Source organism: Ptychodera flava, chromosome 4 (genome assembly GCF_041260155.1).
Source record: "Ptychodera flava strain L36383 chromosome 4, AS_Pfla_20210202, whole genome shotgun sequence".
Taxonomy (NCBI): Eukaryota; Metazoa; Hemichordata; class Enteropneusta; family Ptychoderidae; genus Ptychodera; species Ptychodera flava.
The window spans coordinates 18,887,880-18,909,297 of NC_091931.1; the positions used below are offsets into that span (position 1 = coordinate 18,887,880).

Sequence of the window (21,418 nt, forward strand, 5' to 3'; positions counted from 1 at the left end):
ACTGAGCTGGGCACTTCAATTAAATCTAGTCAATAATTTCTTGACTTTAGTGATCGTTTACATTCCTTTGATAAATATGCGGACCGCATACCGTGTCTCGATGAAATATTTTGAGGTGTGTTTTTGTCAGCCTGTGACCCTACTTTCTATCCTCTAACGATCATGAATACTTGTCCTCTTGTCTGAAGCCGAACACAAAAACGGTGCTGTTCCGATAACCCGACCTACCCTACTTTTTACCTGCCGACCCTAAACATTTTAGAGCTACGTAAACACTGAAGTAAAAAAAAGAAAGAAAACCCGTAAAATCACGCGTTCGTTACTTGGCATTTGATTTTTGCTTGAACAAGGATGTCTTTTATGGTTTTTTTTCTTTCATATGTATAATACATTTTTTGGAAATGTTGTGGCCAGTGTTTGATCGCCCTGAACCCCTGAAAAATGCATATTCACACAATAAATATTTTGGAAAAAAAATCCCTGCCGACCTACGTACCCTATTTTTGAAACCCATGTTATCGGAACAGCAAAATATTATGGGATGTACAGGATAAAGTACAGTAAAAAGATTAAGCATGATAAGATATTTCAAACACATTCAATCATTCTTCATCGGAGTCGTGCATTTTTGTTTGTAGGCAGTCGGTTTATCTGCTGTTTGGAAATTCCCCGGTCACTACCCAGCTATATCCGGACAAACAACATGCACACGGCACTAAAACCCTCCCCTGTCTGTAATCGTGACCTATTTATTGCAACGTTCCACTTTAGCAGAGCCAATCATTGCGCTCTTAATTCTACCACTAAAATTATTCGATGGTTAATGTTCTAACGTAGTGGGTTATTCCCCGTGCAAGGACCAATGACAAGTCACTTCTGAAAGCACAAATACATGGCAATCTCTTTGATCAGCGTGTCCGGGAAGTCTTTCGACTGTTATTTCCAATCAATCATGATCAAACAATATCCTTGCACAAATGATACATGTGTTTACTTTGTCAATATATATCAGCGAATGGCATTACTTCCCATAATTATTTAATTCGTTGTGTGACGGCATGTCTCAAGCTGATGTTATCTCAACAGTCACATATAAATTGGAGCATTATTTTTGCGTTGCAAACATTTTCTCCTACAATTTGGCTGGCGCTTCCTGCAAAATTGACCCCCTCTTGACGTCAACGACATGCAGCTGCCGAACGACAATTCATTCGCCTTCGGTGTGCAATACGTAAAGGTCGACAGAACAGAGTCGAATGCAATACGGGAATGTAAATTTGACAAATTAATTATCGTCTTAATGCATTTGGGCTACATTATTTCGCGCAAAAAAGTCAACGTGAAACAGTGAGCGGTATTTAAAAGCACTGATACCAACCGGCTCAGATACGTTAGAAGGTTCTGGGACATCGACAAGACTGTAGGCTGTGAAACTAGTACGGCAAGAGCGTACATCCGACGAGAAAACAAAACAATCGCAACGGCCATTTTAACATTCAGGCGAATTATTTGACTCAAAGTTGTATTAAAAATTGGCCAACTACACATCACGTTGCGGTCATCAGGCAAAAGAAAAAATGCGGAAGGAAAGTACGGAGCACCATTCAACATTTAGAATGAAACGATTTGGGTAGAACGCGCCTCGAGGACAGATAGTCGGACTCTCGAATTTATATTATTCTTTTATGATCTACCACTTGTAGGGGCTCATTTCAAGCTCTTGGAGATAGAAAAACGTTCACAGTCTTAATTTTTCGAAAATCCAAAATTTAATTTAGCTCCAAAATTTGTACGGTGAATCCGATTATTTTGTCGATTTGGTAAGAGGATAGTTGACAGTTTCATTCAGGAAAGTTTGAGCAAAAGTTCAAGTCTTTCACTTTAGAGGCGCTTACTACCTTAATCTGACAGGTGTCATGTGTTCTGAAATAGATATACTATCATCCCACGCAAAAAAAACCCAAGTTTTGATCAAGCTATTAGGCACGAGATGATCAGGGACATTCGGTCTGCCGCTTTATACGCTTGCTAAATGTGCTACAGGTAAGATGCGTCTTATCCGGACTTTGGTTGCTAATTACGAGGACACGTGGTTAATTCGACATGAAAGAAGGTGAGAGTGCAGATCGAATTGCATTCGCCTTTGGCAAGAAGGATATGCAGTTGCCGAGAGGCATAAACTATTTCGTAGCAGTGGTTGATCTGGGTGCACCATACGATAAAATGTATCTCACCTATCTTAAGGAGCCCACGCATTGTGTTGAATAACTAAATGTTTTGATAGCCTAGGGACCCTTTTAATTTAAATGTTTAAGTATACAGGAATGAAATGCAGCCGTTAGTTCAGTGGCCTACTCGTTGCCATTGCAATACTACTTGCGTAATAAGGGCTCCCTATGAGATGGTGGTCGATATTGCGGTGAATCCGGAATGCAAGGTGTCAAGGCTAATCACGGTGTAATGGATCTTGCGGTGATCCTTGTCTATCTGCAGTCACGACACGGCTTTGTTTGATGTAAGTTTCCCTATATGCGAGAGATTATGTCAATGATAGCTGTATTATCTCGAGGTGCGATTTTTCTTTAAATGCACTCACGCTTTTGCGGCACTGATCGAGGTGTCCAGGAACCATAATTTGATGGCCGATACAATAGTGATATTACTCAAATCTTCCCTGTTTTGAGGACGAGAGTGGAGACGGTGGTCAACCTTGTAACTTTTTGGTTTACAACGATGGAAATCCATAAACTGGTATTGCACCGTTTGGGTTTTTAATTTTCTCGAATGACGTATTTAAGGCAGCGACTAAAACATCTCTTCATAGACAATGACTTAAGTTTCTTTGACACAAGCCATCAAATTTAGTGTTGCAGCGTGCATGGCAACGCATTTGAGTTGTAGGTTAGGGGGAAACGTGGTATTATCATGTGCGAATTCTTGGCGCAAGTTTGACCAACACAAAATAATACCATGATTTTAAAATGCGTTTTTTCCGTAAGGATTTCAGTATAATTGTTTCAGCATATAGTGATTTCACTTCACAGTTTTACCAACTAAGTCATTTCGTACATAATCACTAGTGATAATCTTTTTCTAACACGATACTTAAAATTCCTCCGTTGCCAAGCACATTAAGTACACAGCGTCTATACCTGTGACCTAAAAGTAACCTTCAAATTTAACCTGTCTTACTCTTGTTTCAACTGATGGAACGTTCAAATGCAACGGCGAAACTCCAAGCGCAGGTGTCATTATAAATAGTGAAATTTATTGTAATGGCACCGGCCGGCATATGTAGAGCAAGACCTGTTGCTTAAGGTCATGGCATTATTGTATGCTATTCAAATCTATTGACTCTTACAACTATTGATTAAAAAAAAAAACACTTCCAGCCATAACTGAAGCAGCTATGATAGTAAACATACCGTTATGAGTACCAGGTTACACCTTTTTTGAAGAGCGGGTTAAATCTGAACAGATGGCGCTGCATAAATCATAAATGGCCCCATTGTAATACAGTCTTCCAGTTTCTGATTAAATAATCGTATTCTGTCGCTTACTTTTCCACTGGGCTTTAAATGCCAAATCAATTGATTCATAGATAGGTAAGAGCTATTTTAACCTAGTTATCCGTGCAAATTTCTCAATGATTGATTCCATTCACAATATGTAATGCCTGTTCCTTGATTATTCAGTCGGTTCATGTAGCTCACATTGAAAATAGCTTGGCTTTATTTATTGATGCCATGATACCCCTTCCTATTGATGACTGCAAATGGGTCGGGTGGGTCGAATCTAATTACCTTCTGTTTGTATTAACGGCGGTTTTTAAGTGATCAATAGGACTTCAACAAGTCCGGGAAATACAAAACACAATAAATAAACTATATCTCTCTCTCTCTCTCTCTCTCTCTCTCTCTCTCTCTCTCTCTCTCTCTCTCTCTCTCTCTCTCTCTCTCTCTCTCTCTCTCTCTCATGCAAACACACACGCACGCACGCACGCACGCACGCACGCACACACACACACAGAGAACCGTGTATCAACGCCGCATCCTTTTAATACTTACAAGAAAAATAATTGATCATTACGCCAAAAAATAATAGGTATGTTTCTGGTCATTGACACATGGCAAAAATGATGCGATGACGCGGTTTTTTTAATTTTTTTTTATCTTGGTGGAATTTGATACATTTATCCCTTTTTCCACAGGGGCAAATGAAAAACAGTTGACGCGTACACTGTGAAATGATGCTCTATGACCAGAAACAAATCAATTTATTTTTTTTCCTAACTCTGAAATTATTATATGATTGCGCACTTATTATCTCTTTTTTAGGCGGAAAAACGTGACGTTCACTCGTGTTGACGCTTTATTCAAAGAGTCAAATGTTCAAAGAAGCAACTTGTTCTATGTTTTTTTTTTCATTTTACAATCCGTCTTTAAGTTAGTGATATCACACAGAAGGGAATGCCCCATACTGAATAGGTCTATTTTATCTTTCAATGCAGATCTCATTACTTATGGATATGGAGGTAAAGCACTGAAGGAATCTACGATTGTATAATGGCCTCAAATGAATTTTGATGATTCGTTCACATACATGCAGGTAAGCATTGTCATAATTTCAATAACTCACAACTTACGAATAAGCCATCATACTCTTGAAGTACATTCAATATGTTAATTTTGTCTAACAATTTGTTCCACCCGACATATTTCTAGGTGTATCTGAAGTGCCATCTACACACGACGTTAGGTCAATGAATCTTATAATCACAGAAACAACGAATACACAATGTAGTAGCGATATGATGGAGGAATAGTCGATATACATGTTTATTGAGTTATTAGGATATACTTCCTTTATACCCGCTTATTATCGTCAATCATCATTGTCATCATCATCAACATCATTAGCTACTAAAGCAGCCAATTATCGAAAGGTTAATTAACAGAGCATAGGCGGCTTCTGCCATAGCGTCAGTGGACCACAGTTGGACGCAAACCGTGATAATAGAGGTTATTACCTATTATATCATACCAGTATATTGATGTCGCAAATACACCGATCTGATTGGTCGAGACGCGAAAAGAAACATGGTATATTGGTGATATACCACGGCAGGCATGCACGCGAGCTCTCAGCTTGAGTAAACATCCGTTTTTGACCTCTTCCTTAGCGATGTTTAGTATCAACATGAGAGTTAATTTTTGCTTCGTCAGACAAGTCGAGTATCTGACCGAGCACAAACTACATAAATGCTGATACAACACAAGGGATTGGCGATATTTACCGCAGTTTTCTGATGAGAGGCCCATCAACACAAAGGCCTATATGCGATTATTTTGTGGGTGGGCGCTAATTTTGATTTTAGTTTTGCTTGATCTTTACCAGAGACATCTCAATTTGCCTCGCCCCATCACTAAAAGTCACTAATGAGCTGTAATAATATTTCAGTTGTGTGGCGAACAAAATACAAATATTGAGGATTCTGGCTTTCCAACTTCAGCCATTCACAGTAGACGCCCCTACTGTGCTGAAAATAACTGCTGGTGCAATGATCCTGAGATAGACATTGATACATTGTAGCAGTTTATGACTAGCTGTTTTTTTGTGTTAATTGTTCATCGGTTTAGTTGTACTTTTATGGATGCATATGTGTGTAAGAGTACGCCTGTGCGTTGTCTACGTCATTCATCCATTAGCATGTGAATTTCAACAGATATTCCAGACTATTCCCATCTTTCAGGTAGGAATAGCCGAGACTTTGCCTAAAACATTTATACAGGTGGGTAATAAGTCACTCGGCACGTGGCCAATGGAGAAGTTTCAGATTAAGATAATTCGGATGCAGAATTTGTCAATATTTCATACGTTAACGATGTAGTTTTGTCTATTTATTTTTTTGTTCGATGTGAGCAGATATTATCCACGAGTTAAAAGATTTTGATTCACGAATATCATTACACTAATGCATCTATCTCTATATACACCTATTTATTCCGCCAATCAGCCCGTCCATTAATCCGTTCAAGCATCCACTTTTTCTTTCATGATTACATTCATGTATCAGATCTCGATGGATAACATATACATAGGAAAATTCATACATAGATACATACATACATACATAGATACATACATACATACATACATACATACGTATACACACATACATACATACATACATACATACATACATACATACATACATACATACATACATACATACATACATACATACAGACAGACAGACAGACAGACAGACAGACAGACAGACAGACAGACATACATATAGACATACATACATACATACATACATACTACATACATACATACATACATACATACATACATACATACATACAGACAGACAGACAGACAGACAGACAGACAGACAGACACAGACAGACACAAACAGACACAGACTGACAGACTATAACTATATTGTAGCTATTCCTATCACGCCATCGATCTTGTATAAAGCGTGTTTGTAGGCTTGCCCTGATGCTAGTGTCAACATTCGCCCTACTTTACATGTAGTACGATGACGTACTTGCCATCTCAGGACAGTGAATTTTTAATACACGATAAATGGAACATTTGCCGAACGGCGGAACTATACAATGGCTAACAATTCCTATCACGCCGCCGATCTCGTATAAAGCATGTTTCTAGGCTTGCCCTGGTGGCTAGTGTCAACATTCGCCCTACTTTACATGTAGTACGATGACGTACTTGCCATCTCAGGACAGTGAAATTTAATACCATTTTGTGGCCTTTAGCATATTGAACCGCGCACTAGCCTGTGGTGGCAGGTAGCAGGATGTAAATAGAAATAGAAGATCGATTGCAATCTACCGTATTATTTACGCTGTGAAACGTGGTCATGTCAACTGGTGATGACAATATGTGTATCTATTGAACGATTCCAAATGTCTCCTCATTTACGAGTATATTGTTTCTTTTATGAAATGAAACCATTCTTCCAATTGCTGTCACATTCGTAGTTTTACTTGTTGTCTGAAACCATGATCAATTAGTGCCAATAACATGATTTGGTATCATTTATGCAAGGATAGAAACATACATGGAGAAAAGTAAAATTGACACGAAACAAAGACAGTCAACATAAGTCACGATTAAGGTTGTTTTCGCTCGTGTGAGTAAAGCAGACTCTTTAGTTATTTCCACAATTCGAAAGGAAAATCGTAAAAGCATGCGTACACAGTCTCCATATTTGACACTATAACTATTAGTGTTGACGAATTAATTCAAGTCCTGTCTTGAATGCAATCTTGTACAATAACAATGGTATATACTTGCACATATATTGCCTTAGTTGAGAAGCTAAACACAGGGCTGGCTTCCTGCTGTTGGAAGTTGAACTGAAACTTAAGCTGATACAGACAACTCAATAGTGTAGAGCTTTACTAGCTTAACCAGTGCTTTTGCTGATAGAACCCCTTTTTACATAGTTCCAAAACCTTCATCCAGAAATAAATCATATTCTATAATTCAATGCTGAATTTTAGGTTCTACTTTGGTAATGTCACAGTTCTGTACAAATCTACAGAGTAAAATTATAATCTTTTTGAAAAATTCAACCCCCACTTGGTTTCAATCGCACCTCCAGATAAAAATGAAGGTTCCCTTAGAATTATACATAAGTTTATGCTTTCATTTTTCTCATTCTGGGTAAAATATCTTTGACATTACCTTCACGGGGAAAACGATAATCCGATAACTTTCAAGTTCGGTTTATAACCTCCAAGGATGGTCTCATTCAACTTGTTTTTGCATGGCGACATGCATGTGTCATTCGGGGCTGATTTCTCAGTGTTTGGGTATCATAATTTTTCGCTCCGACTACTAGTTGTAGTTTTCAATGGAAAACTTTGACTGCTTTGCTCAATTGATAAACATATCCAGTTCTTTTCATATTGAAGTGCCACTTATGTTATTATTTTGAATATTGTCACTACAACAGTAAGCAATTGACGGGTGTCCGAATCAATAATGTGCAACTATTGCTATATATACTGTTTGCGAAACCGTCGAATTTGATGTCTTTAGCATTGTTCAGACGCCTAATAGTTTCAGATAAGTGCAGTATATCCATGCCAGCAACAATAGAGAGATCACTGAGTGTTCCCTTTGGGACAACTCAATATCAGGCTATTCCCTGGCAAAGCAGGTCGTCCAGACTGAAAACATTGCATGTAGGTCACAATATAGGTCAGGCCCTCTGTACTCCCATGTCACAAATTTGTTTTTCGCACAGGGCAAGAGAAAAGGTCATACATTAGAAAGGTCACTGCGGCTACAGTCTCCATCCCTATACATATTTGCAGCGAAGATTGAAACTGCGAAGAAAGAATTAAGGAATCTGAATTAAAGGTACGGTCTCACAATACTTGTTCTGTTATATGTTTCGAGAATGCTGCTAATCATAGCAATTTCCTTCGAATTGTGAAAATGTATTAGATGTAATATGTTAAAAATTGATGTAATACACGGCTTTATCAACGTATACCGCGTATTTTAATGCTTTTACGGCTGCAGGGTGCAAGTGATGATCGAGATAAGATTGATAAGATTGATTTTATTCGGGTAAGATCTAGTGGGTCTTTTACTAATGAGATTGTTATCATTCAGGTAAGATTTAGTCGGTCTTTTAACTCCTCTTTTATGACTTGATTTTTATTGTATTTTCTTAATTTAGTTACTCGCACCAGCTCGTACCGCTGTCTCTTTTAAAGCCCACTTCGATTTTCTTGTGAAATCTTCAGAGCTCCACTCGAGTCGAGTCGAGATGTTATAGACGGCCCAACACTTTTGTATGTTAGAGGTGGTAACTAAGTGACGAGATAGTTCAATTTTAATGAAACTCCTTCGCAACATTATTTATCTTATCGGTTACGTTGACAGAGTCGATTCGTGTACAGTTACTTAGTTTAATTTACTCGCTGAATGCAAGACCTGATGACATTTTACGGATGCGTCAGTTTAATAATACTTGATTTGAGTTTTGATCTACTTATTTGAGGCATGGGAGTGCATGTCTTCCACGCCATGGACCTACATACATCACGAGGGATTGTCGTATCCAAGGTATTTATTACCATAACAGTTGCGCATTGTTCCTTATTCTCAGTACTAGCCTGGGGTGGCAAGTACGTCACTATCCTGTGGTGGCAGGTGACGTCATTCAGTGGTCTGTGGTGGCATGTACATTTAAGGCATACAGTATCTTTTTATACGGTAAAATTGAACTGAAAACCTTGCCACAAACACAGTTGCGATAAAAAATTAAAGAATTTGCACAAATTTAGAGAAAGGGAGGAAAGTCACCAGACAAAGTCAGAAATCGTTCGTGAAGACCTTCCTATATAAATTTGCAAAAGATCCACTTACAAATAACAGAAACCCATCTTATGCAGTATTCCTCTAATATCTATGAAGGCAGCTGTAAATGGGATAAAATTTTCCTAGCTCAAGAAAAATAAGGGCTTGGAAGTCTAAAGACGAGGTTCAACTGCAATAGGTTAATTCATTCTTGAAGGACAGACAAAAATGGCGAACAAGAGCTAAACACGCTCTTACAACATTTGTCAGTCTCTATTGCGGTATTATGATTAAATTTAACAATAATCCTCAACGAAAAGTTATTACCATTTAATGAAACAAAGCTTTACGTTTCACCCTGCAGTGTAATTCTTCCATAATTACACTTAGACGGGATTTCCTCCATTTTATGGTTTTGAATCTCCAAATATCCCATTTTACCATAGAAAGGTGGTGGCCAGGGAGACTATGTCAATGACAGTCTGTTGATTGAAATTGCAAACATGCAATACAATAGGACGAACATTTTTATCGAAGTCAGACCTGTTCACGCCGAAAGGCTGCTTAAACTTATTGATTGGTTTTGTTTTCGTAAGCAGAGGAATCAGATATTCGGCGAAATAAGTCATGGTCTTTGATACTTCCCCATTGACACATAGAGAATTATCGCATCATTATTTTTATATATCTTTTTGTTTTAACTTTACTTAGTCAAGCAACAAAAGTGGTCACAGTAGAAACACTGGAAACATTTTCAGACTATTTTAATGACAAAGACCTCTGCAAACCATACACACTCGAAACTTCCGCAGGTGCAGTGCATGTGCACGTAAATAATACCCTGGGAGCACTCGAGATCACGCAGAATAACTCATCAAGCTTATCGACTGATTTATGATTGCAGTCACAACTACATGTATTTCGTTGAAATTATTGGTGATTATGTGAAATAACCTGACGATTCAATTGAATCTGATGCTTTTTTCAAAAACAAAACCATTCTTCATGCTTAAAATTTAGTTAAATGCGATTGGTGAATTTTATGGTACATATGTCAGCTTGGACAAGTAGACCCTCGATGAAAGGCTCAGTGAATATTCTAGCCAGCTGCAAGCGTGTCAAGATTATGAGACTTAAGACTGATGAGAATCTCTTGCGATATTTTGTTTATTTTGTCGTAACCAGTCGTTTGCGCAAATTCTATATCAGCGTGCCACGCTAAATTAACTGCTACAGCTGTCGCCTCACAAATAGATTAGTCGAAGACAGTAATGCAATTGTCATGTTTGCGCACGTGGGTCTGTTTGTACCGTATGGTCCATTTGTATTGCGGGTTTACCCTATTGACAACGCAGAATGACCTTCATTATTGTATCTTTGACATAGGAGCATATTCAATTCATATCATGTTACATTTGTACGAATGTTTTAATGTTTTGCTCCAGCTATGAATATTCACAATCAGAACAAATCAGTCAGTTGTTGTACGAATTCTTCTGCGTACTACAGTCATCGAATTGACATCTATAGGTCCCTCTTTGTGATCGTTGATCCATACCGTAAATTATCTAGACAGAGGAACTTAATCGTCCATCGACCATAAAAACAGCCGCTGAGATAGATAATGTGTTGCTGAACACGTTTTTCGCTATAGAGAAGTTTGCCGCATTATCTCATGACCAGTCTGTCTGAACGGAATAGGCCAATTCCTCTTTCGCCTTCGTTATCGACAAAGCCAAGACTTCCTCTCATTTGACACAACATTCTGTAGCACCAACTCTTTACATTGTACATGTGTTCTATATATACTGTTTCCTTTTGACGCTTGCAGTCATATTTCATAGCTATTCCTTTCAGATTGATCATGTATCCGAATCGTACTTTTAGGCAGGCAAACCTATTACGTACGATCGTATGACAGCAAGCTTCCTTCTCATCTTTGTTCCACATTTTAACGAAACGTTTGAGTAATTAAAGCGCTAACCTTCCGATCGGAAAAATTTAATGTGAAAGACGTGCACTAATCTGCTGCATGTTTTTTTGTCATTTACTATCGCTGCGTATATACATGTACATGAACCGCTATCACCATGCAATCGGTATAGAGGCTGACACTTTTTGGAATAGCAAACATGCATGGAGCAAGAGATATTCTGATCATACGAATTTGATAAAAAATGCTACATATAGGTTTGTCAGGAAGGATGTCAAATATAAGACATCGGTGTGTTTTATCTCAAACCACGCCGTTCAAGCCCTGTGTGATTTAACTGGATTCTTAGTTTAAGACGATTGGAACTAATTTGGGATAATTGGATTTTCATATTTTTCAAATTTCTCAAAATTGTTAGGTGCCGTATAGCTGAATGTCGCAATACAAATTACACATAAAAACAATTGTATTGCTTAAAAAGAAAAGCAGATACGCTAAAATTTGCAGATTAAATAGACATTACTTCACTATCGAATTACCCAAAATCAGTTCAAATCGTGTTATTTGTACAATCTTGGCATCTCTAAAATAAACAATATGAGTAGTAAAAAGATGTCAAAATCGAGGCCAGTCAAATTGAAAATTTAATACACGTTATTGAATGAATTGTAGACATCACCTGACGCCATCACATGAAAACATTCCCAATATATAAAATGTGTTACCTACTTTATTGCGATAGATTTAAGAACAGATCGTTACCTATCTACTTTACGATTGAAATGATCGAAATCAGCACAATGTCGTTATATAACTTCGTTAACCTTTAAAAAGTCTCTATTTCGTTTATTCCCTACCATAGTGTACTCTATATCTGAAAAACGTCATAGTAATCTAACCGAATGAACTAAACTCGCCAACTCCATTTTTCTACATTTGAAAAAATTGGAAGAAGGGTTAACAGCCTTAGATACAGCCGTAGTGGAAAGGAGCCCTAGGGACTTGTCATGGTAGCACATTAATTATTTCAGTCTAGTGGAATTTCGTTTTAACCGTAAGACGACGGCAACCAAGTAGGCTCATGAAATCATTTCCATTATTGCTCAAAACTGAGCATTGGCCAGTCTTCTAGCTTTTTAGCATTTTTATTTTAATAATACATTGCATTTCCTTTGTTACTTTATTATATGTTTCATAAGTAAATTCATTTTTATTTCAATAGCAATTTTGACTTTAGATTTCTTTCCAATTTTGAGATTCGTTTTTAAAGTTAGATTCATTTTTCAAAATAAAATTAATTTTCATTTCGAATTTCGAATTTCAATTTTGATTTTTTTTTCTCGAAATTAAAATAAATTTCGATTTATTTTTCAATTTGATTTTGATTTGTAATTGCAAATGAAATTCATTTTCGTCTCAATTTTAATTTTGATTTTGCACTGATTTAAAGAGTAAAGTTGTCCCCACTTTAAGTTTCGTTCTGATTACATTTTGATTTTGATTTTCAAAATTAAAGCCATTTCCATTTTTTATTTTTATCTTTGCTCCAATTTTCATTTTGATCTATGTTCTGATTTAGTTTTTATTTTTGTTTCAAAAATTAAATTTACCCTAGTTTTGATTTTCACTTAGATTTTAACTTTCGCTTGCGTTTTGATTTTATTGTTCACTTTAAAATCAATTCCATATTCATTTCCATCTTTCAATGTTTTGACCAATCTGCCGATGTTACTATCTAACACGATATCGTTGGCCCGATGATCAGACTGAACAAGTTAATCAATGAATAAGTTTGGCCAGACATCCCGCATTGCATTGTGTTCCTGCTTCGTCAGGAGCTCATGTCCTGAAAACAGCGGCTATGTATATCGATGACTAGGACGAGGCGTTGCCGCAGGAGTATTGTACACGTCTTTAATCAGGTAGCTGACTCCCCGAACTTAAGACGGTGCTGAAAATTTTGTATAACGATGTAATGAACAGAATACCAAGCTTGAAGGTGTTTTTGTCACCCATCGTACTGAATAATTGGACTGTGCCTGACAGTCGATGGAGCATCCAGAACTCACTGAGATTTTAGTGAGTTACGACTGACACAGGATTCTATCCTACTAAAATAAACTTTAAAAACCCACCCAATTTGAATTTTTAACGAAATCTAAATCTGACGAGAAATAAAAATAAAAATAAAATCGAGTGTTAATTTAGCTTTAAAATAAAATGAATTTAACTCTGAAAACGAAAATAAAAACGGAAAGGAAACCTGAAGTCAGAATCGCCGTCAAAATTTAACATTGTTATAAATGACAAATAAAGTTATCACGGAAATGCAATTACTTTTGTTGATTTGGAACTATTTGGGGATAATTGGATGGTGAAGAAATGTCGATGTATAATGTACAAATGTTATCTCATCTGCTTTTCTTTTTATATTACACACTTGTTTTTATGAGTATTTTAAGATATTGCAACATGCAGCTATATGGCACCTAACACTTTTGAGAAATTTGTAAAATATGAAAATTCAACTATCCCAAATTAGTTCCAATCGTGTTCGTAGTTCACCAAATAGAAAAGAAACTTATCGTAATATTTCTGTATCTCAACCCTAAATTACGATTTTGCTGAAAGAATCGTACGCTGTGGCTATCTGAGATACTGTTAGCAACAATTTTATTAGTTTAAAATAACGTGCTAGTGCGAATTGTAAACGTGCTTGTACATTTATGGTTTTTTGGGGGGTTGGCTAGAAGTTATGAGTTTGGAAAAGTTCTACAATCTTACCACGATTATTGCAACTCTTAAGGGAAGCCTTCCTCAGAGATAGGAACATGGTCCCGGTTTCCTTACCGGGCGAGTTTTTTAGTCGAACGTAGGTCGAAAGGTTGAAGAATAATACTATAGTCATAGGATTTTATACTTTTAAGTAACATTTTAGTGACAGTACTTATAGTGCCGCTATCGTACTTTTCGCCCTTACGAAAACATGTATTAATGCCACGTATTTGTAGACACTGAATTTCCTATGAACGACAATGTCATGTGTTTTGTTGTTAAATTTACATTTTGACGTTTGCCACTGTGTACTCAAAACTTTTCTCAATTTTCAGATAAATGGAAGCTAACGGGGAATATTTGTTGCCATAGGATTTACTATGATAAGACAACAACTGCTGATCTACGGCGGGAACCACTTTGAGAACGGGTAGTGATAGACTACTATTACAACGGAGCAATTTGCCATCGGACGCTTTGATATTACCCAGAAAGTATACTGAGGAATCAGCGAACAATCCCAGCGGAATATCTGGACATGACCGGCCAATATGAAGTTGAATTATATGAATTTGACTGTCCATTTGACTGACCAACGTTCATTTGAATCATTTTCACTCAGTCGCAAATAACAGAATTTTGTGTGATTTTTTACAAAATGACCGATGATACCGATATTACATCGTCTTGCTTCCTGATCAAGAACCAAACGTATCACAAATTATACTGGTCATATATAATGTAAAACTGTACTATCGGCGTGGATCAGGAGAATATTGATGAACAATCCACCTAGTCCTGCTATATGTACACTTTTGACTGTGAAAAATATAACAAACATGCAATCAAAACGCGGTGCAAGTGAAAGGAGCAGACATGCCGATATGACGTTCATACTGATTGGATGGTCATTTGAGAGGTTAAAGTAAGTTTGCATTTTTGTCTTGCAATTTCATCTTGTATTTTGTTGTCCAGTCAATTTCTGTTGTAAATATGTTTGTATCAAAATAATCTATGAAAAGTCAACTTGGACTTAATTATGCTTTCGCGGACAGTGAATTTACTTCGTGTTTCTGGATATAGCCGTTCAAGCACGGTCAAAGTCAGTGTATCAATTTCGCACTTGCATTGGCCTTTACTATGTTTGTGTGGTCATTCACTTCAAACTAAACGTCGACTTTGCGTAATACCTACACTTGTTACCTTCAGTACCTTTCACCTGGTGACCAATAAGTCATGAAAAAAAATAGATTGCTATGTCTGTACGCAAATAGAGCCATTTAACTTTAGAAATACACAAAAGAACACAAGGGACAAGCAGGTGGTGGTTTGAAGACGATTAATGTACTTCACCAATGTCTGTAGCTCGGTACTTGTAAATAGTCGTAGCTTGACGAACTTTGAACAAAGCTCGTAACAAGGCACAGTGGAATGCTAGTGTACGAACAGCCACTCAAGTAGTTTGTGCGCAGTGAAGATTTTTCAGATCAACAACTTTGACGGAAAATGGACTGACCGTTCCCACCGTAATTTGTATCTGCCTCGATTCAGCACAAAAAATCTTCACATTGACTATTGCGAGATTACAGTCGTATGGTGGCAAATCCCAGTTTATTGTATCGACGGCTGTCCATACGAAAACAGCAGCCACTAAATAAACTTTGCATGCATTTACGAACACTGAATATTTTGACAGTTTTTATTCGAAAACCGTCCGTATAGTTATGATGGTGAGAAAAACAACACAAGGAATCTGGCGTATTTTCTTATTGAATTATTTTGAGCAAACCAGTTTGAGTGAAAACAATCATTCACATGCTATATACACGGTGATCCTTCAAGACTTCGCAGGTTTCTAGACGAAACGACTCGATCTCATTTAACTGTGTCCATGGTCAAGTACTCTAGCATAGAAGGCAGTGGGAATACGTATATGGAAAAGGCACAATACCCGGCAGTATGTAACATCCATCGTTAAGAAACAAACAGTGTAAACTTTGAAAACCTTGAGCCACATTGTTCTGTATCCCGACGTTCTCTCCCTATCTATTCCCCGAAGACGGTGAACAGAATATTTGTTTATGTTTTGTGATTGTCGATATTGTTTTTTTCTTCGAAAACAGTGATCCTGTTACCTTTAACAGTTAGTTTTAAGCTATCTAGAGATGCTTGCGTTCACATTATTTAAAATAGTGACAAAATTAACCATGATGATTTATTTTTGGATGGCATTTTCTTGTTAATACATGATAGAAGCCGATCATCCACAATTGGGCGAGCACTAAGTGTCGTACGATTTCTTTTTAGCGTAGTTCATCAAAATCATAACGAAATAATATTATCATATTTAGTAGGATATTTTTCACACAATTGTTTTTTTTTTATAATTTTAACTTCCTCGGATTTCACTCATAGTATGAGAATAAAGACAATTTTTCCGGCATAGTCTTCGGGGCAAATTATTGACTTCCTCTTTCTCAGTTTCAGTGCTCATCTCATACACTATGCAAATGACGAGACCCTATGCAATTTGTGGCCGAATGACAGCGTCGATTGCTCCGACGTTGTATGCATAAATGTAGGAACAGTCTGCTACATTCACGATGCATCTTATCACTTAGAAACGCACAACTCTACACTTTTGATACCGTCGATGTTTTTTCGTCCGTGAATCTTATATGCCGTTGAAAAGTAATTTCCATATTTTACTTAAATGTCAGCGAATGAGGCATTCTTATCAGAACTTTTTCGGGTAATTGTATGGTTAGAACTACATTTTAGTACCATTTACATCCAATACTAATGTCTAGTATTTGTGGCAGCGTCATTGACTAATGTCGTAATAACAGTCCGTATAGTAACTGTTGTAAAATTATGAGTTGTAACGTACATGTATTTCGCAAGTCGTCGTTTGTAGAATAGTCGCAAAGCGTCTAACATCGTTTGTGTTCGAAAGTAACGGGTCAGTAGCTCAACGACAGACAGACGTTGCGATCGAAAATCGGCCGAACTAGAAATTTTTGCTTTACTGTATAGGGCTTTAGCTCTAGCACGACAGGCTTGACTTTGAAGCGCTTCTAAATAGGCCCGTAGCGTGAGTCCGCCCCGGGACTCTTGGACTTCGCGTATCACTAGTAAGCTGAACCTCGGACTAGTCACATATAGATGGTAGCTAGCTTGAGTCTAACCTTACCAATTTATGAATTCATGTACACTGGTAAGTGTTTAGACAGAAATACCATGGATACTAGTCAATAGGAGTCTCTGCTATCTCTTATCGGTCATTTTCATGACAGACAAACCTGAGTTTGAACGTGTACTTTGCTTTTAAATACACTCCTTGATAAAAGTTCTGAAAACATGAGAAATTGCATAGTGTCTTCTGAATTTGTCGAGCTTTGTCCTGAATGTTCATTAAAGATATCTGAAATTTTCAATGTTCTTTTTGTGAGCTATATCGATCGAAGTTAAAGCTGCTGTCCTTTATCCCTTGGTCTCGCATTTGTGCTTGCGTTAACAGTAACTATAGTACTTGGTTTTCCTGTGAAAGTCGTATACACTTAAAAATCATACTTGTTTTGTGATAAATCTGACAAAAAGTCTTAATGTTGCCCCTTTAATGTCGTCTTTGGAGTAAGTGGTATATAAGATCAAAAGGAACGTGATACTATTTCACTCATTCGTGGTCTGCCTGTATTACTGAGATGATATTAAGCATTGGACAAAAATCAGTTAGAATTCGTAATTATTTGTCGTTTGTGATTCGGACGCCATAATTCATTTCGATGACTTTGACTGACCATTACCTACATTTTGGTGACCGAAAAATACATCATAATGTGCTTTACTCCGGCAAGACTTAACACGCGCTCTCTAAAACTTTGAGAAAGTTTGAAATGTATTTGAAATAAATTCAACAAGATGAATGGCGCCTTGGTCCTTGTGAACGTTCCTAAGATATTTTGTAAAAAGTTCAAAGTTTGCATTTCGTCAACTTAGGCATTGCAACAGTTTTTGTTACTCTATTTACGGAGCACTACGATTGGTCGAAGGAAAATTGAAATGAAATCTACATACGTGGACAAAACTACTATTTACACAAAGGTAGTAAGATTCAATTAGGGTGGATCCCATAAAATAGTCTACAGAGTAAACATTGTTTTACTTAAAGTTTCTGTTTTGCAGATAAAATACACTTGAAATTAGAAGTTTTGAAACCAAAATTAGGTTGAGTTATTGGAAAAATACAAGCATACTCATTTTGACCACCCCTCAATATGTTATAATGTCCCACTTGATACCATAAGAACATTAGTACCAGTATACATGATTCTGTTCCGTACTCGGCGAGTGAGAGAAAGGTAAGGCATATACGATCCTGATTAGCATATTGATGCTATGCTGTTATAGTTACAGTGTAAGTGTTATGTAAGATTTGTGCGACAATACACCGTTCCGATCACTTTTCATAGATATGGGAGGATTCATTTTCGATTGTGTGTCAAAGTTCAAATTCGATTCTGTAGCTGTATGTATACGATACAGCAGAACATACCAGACCTTCAAGCCTGTCAACAGTCAGGGGTGAACCACCACATTGTATCGATAGTTCACACCCTTCATTTTAATGTTTACGAATGGATCTAAATTTAGTATTACATGCAAATACTAAGTTTTGGACGCGGCCTAATGAATAGATTCTGAACTTTAATCCTTGTGTGCGCATGGGTGTTCCTTTCGCCTGTTTTCAAATCCTCTCAGAAAGGCCTGGGTATGTGTCTATCAGATCTGGAACGATGTCACTCCCCTGTGCAAAAACAAGCCTTGAAGTTGGCCTCACAAAATGGTTCGGGGACGTTAAGTTAGTCATATTTTGACCTCTGTTTCATTTTGCAAAATTGCAGAAGGATCATGAACATAACGCTTGCCAACTTATTTCCCTAAGCCATTCTATCATAGAGTGTAGCCAGCCGTTGCACTGCAACTTTTCATGTCAGGGCATATCAGTACATGTCTGGATCAAAACAAGTTTTTATCATCATTCACCGTGTGTTTCACCATTTACCGAGTAAAATGCTTCTGACTTTCCCTCGTATTTGCTAATTTATTTGGTCTTAAAACTTTAAGTAGATCAGAGCAATGTGATTGAAACTCGAAATTTATGTCGAAGTTGTTTTCGTAAATTATTTCCTTATTTCTTTCAACGTTACGCGGCCATTCAAAAACAAGTTAAGGTTCCAAGACAAGAAATTGACCTTTTTAAGCTAATCATTCTCTAGTGGTTAATAATCTCAGAACCCCTGTAAATTATATATTTTCGGAAAGCCTAGATATAGAGGAACATTTTGGTTACCATAGTGTCATAATATTTGCGTAACTATCACGTGACATGTAATTTGCATAATCTTTCATAAATCAGTTTTTCCCATGTTTTGTTTCAATAGTTTGCGATATGTGGCTGAAATTTGTGTGAGTGAAAGCTATCCTAAGGATCTTCCAAAGTTTGTCTCAGAATTCTTTAAACCTTCTTAAACAATTTTTATGTTGTTTTCTTTAAAATTGTGCTCATTAATACTAAGCAAGTAATAAAAAATCTGAGACATATTTTGGAAGACCGTTATGACAGCTTTCATTCCAGTAAGTTTGAGTTAGATATTTTGAAGAATTGAGACAAAACATAGGGAAAACAAATTTTTGAAAGGTTATGGCAATTACCTCACACGTAATAGTTATGTAAACAATAGTGACACTGTGGATACTAAAATGTTCCCCTATATCTAGGCTTTCAGAAAATGTACAAATTACGGGGTTCCGAGCTTATTAAGCACCAGAGAATTGTTAGATTAAAAAGGTCGATTTCTTGTCTTGGAACTGTAATGACAGTCAATACAGCTAATGCTTTCATCTTAACTTGAATATTCATCGATATGCATATGAGACTATTGAAGAAGGTTATCTGATTTTCCATCGCTTAAGCTAGTGCACGCCTCGAATTGCAACACTTAAACTTTTGCTAAAACTTGTCATGAGAAAAGTGTAAACCATGCCTCTTCGAAATCAAGAAAACAAATCACACTGTTGTACTTGGAATTCAAAATGGCCGCCTTCCCTATGTTAACGCTATGGGAGGGGGAAATTAATTTTCACAAACATAAGCTTGTAAAATTTTACTTACTCCACGAGCTTCAAAGCGACTCCCCTAAGTTGTGTACCCAAAACGTATTTTGCAAAAGTGTGAGGGTCCGAACAGCTGTTCCTGAAAAATGGATTCTCCCCTAGGTTGCTTTCAAGAACAGCAAGTCGATCTGACATCAATCTTTGAATTGTTTGCCAAGTGTCCACGACCTGGTACGACATGACATTTCTCAGGTGATGCCGCGTGATGTGTCAATGTGACAATGAGTTCAGCTGGCAATAAAAATACTGACAATGATACATGTTTGCAGAATCAACAAATCATGAAGAGTCAGCAAATTCGTTATCAAGAGATAGTGTGTCATTAGAATACAATGCATTTTACCTAATAAAGGTAGATTGTGTAAGAGAGTAAACTTAAATTGAAATGAGAAATGGCATTCATTCAGACTGATTCAGAGGAGAGACGATTATAGAGAGCTTAAGTTGTAACTCTGGCCAAGTTCTCGTGCTATAAATAAAGCCATCAACTCAATGCTACTGGCGTGTTCGTCTTCAATTACAGATTGAAGTATTACGGTCCCTTGGTACCTCCGATACATTGTAAGAACTGGACTACGTACGATTACTGTCCGCAACAGACAGGTTGAAGTCATCCTCAGTAAAACCCAGAGTGAAGGTGAGGACAGTTGCGATACAAGTTGTTACTTGAGCTGTTCACCACCCATATCATCCCGTGAGTATCACACGATGCAAATTTGAGATCACGCCACTCATACACATGACAAGAAACTCCACTTATGCAAGTATTTATGTACCTTTCAAAGTTATTTAATAATACTTATACTCCAAAGTCTCTCACTGAAGTGTAAAAGAACACTGTGTGTCGTTTTACCCTTGCTTTCCTTAGTCACACCCATTAAAGGGCAAGCTTTTTAGCTATACATGATAATATACATGACAATTTCTGACCATTATTATCTAAATTGTTTCATATTATATTAGGTATATCACTCTCTTTCCAAATGCTTGAGTCATTATCATTAGCGGATGCGCTGTGTGGTTTTCCCCGCATTTTTTCTAACATGCTTACCTAGGGTTGGACTATCTGATTTCCGGGGGGGGGGGGGCTGAAGGATTTCCGAAAAAGAATGTTGGAAGCCTATTATGGAAAACATTGTCTGACCAGTTGGGACGAGAAATGCTTCAAGCCTGTACAAATTG

The 21,418-nt window shown here is 37.2% G+C and overlaps 1 long non-coding RNA gene across 1 annotated transcript; it reads left to right on the plus strand.

Moving 5' to 3' along the window:
• The first annotated feature begins 1,831 nt into the window (after positions 1-1,831).
• Positions 1,832-21,200, plus strand: LOC139131097 (uncharacterized). The gene is made up of 5 exons (XR_011552047.1): positions 1,832-2,515; positions 4,511-4,608; positions 8,288-8,403; positions 14,395-14,984; positions 20,760-21,200. It is a non-coding gene; the product is annotated as an uncharacterized lncRNA (long non-coding RNA).
• The last annotated feature ends 218 nt before the right edge of the window (positions 21,201-21,418 follow it).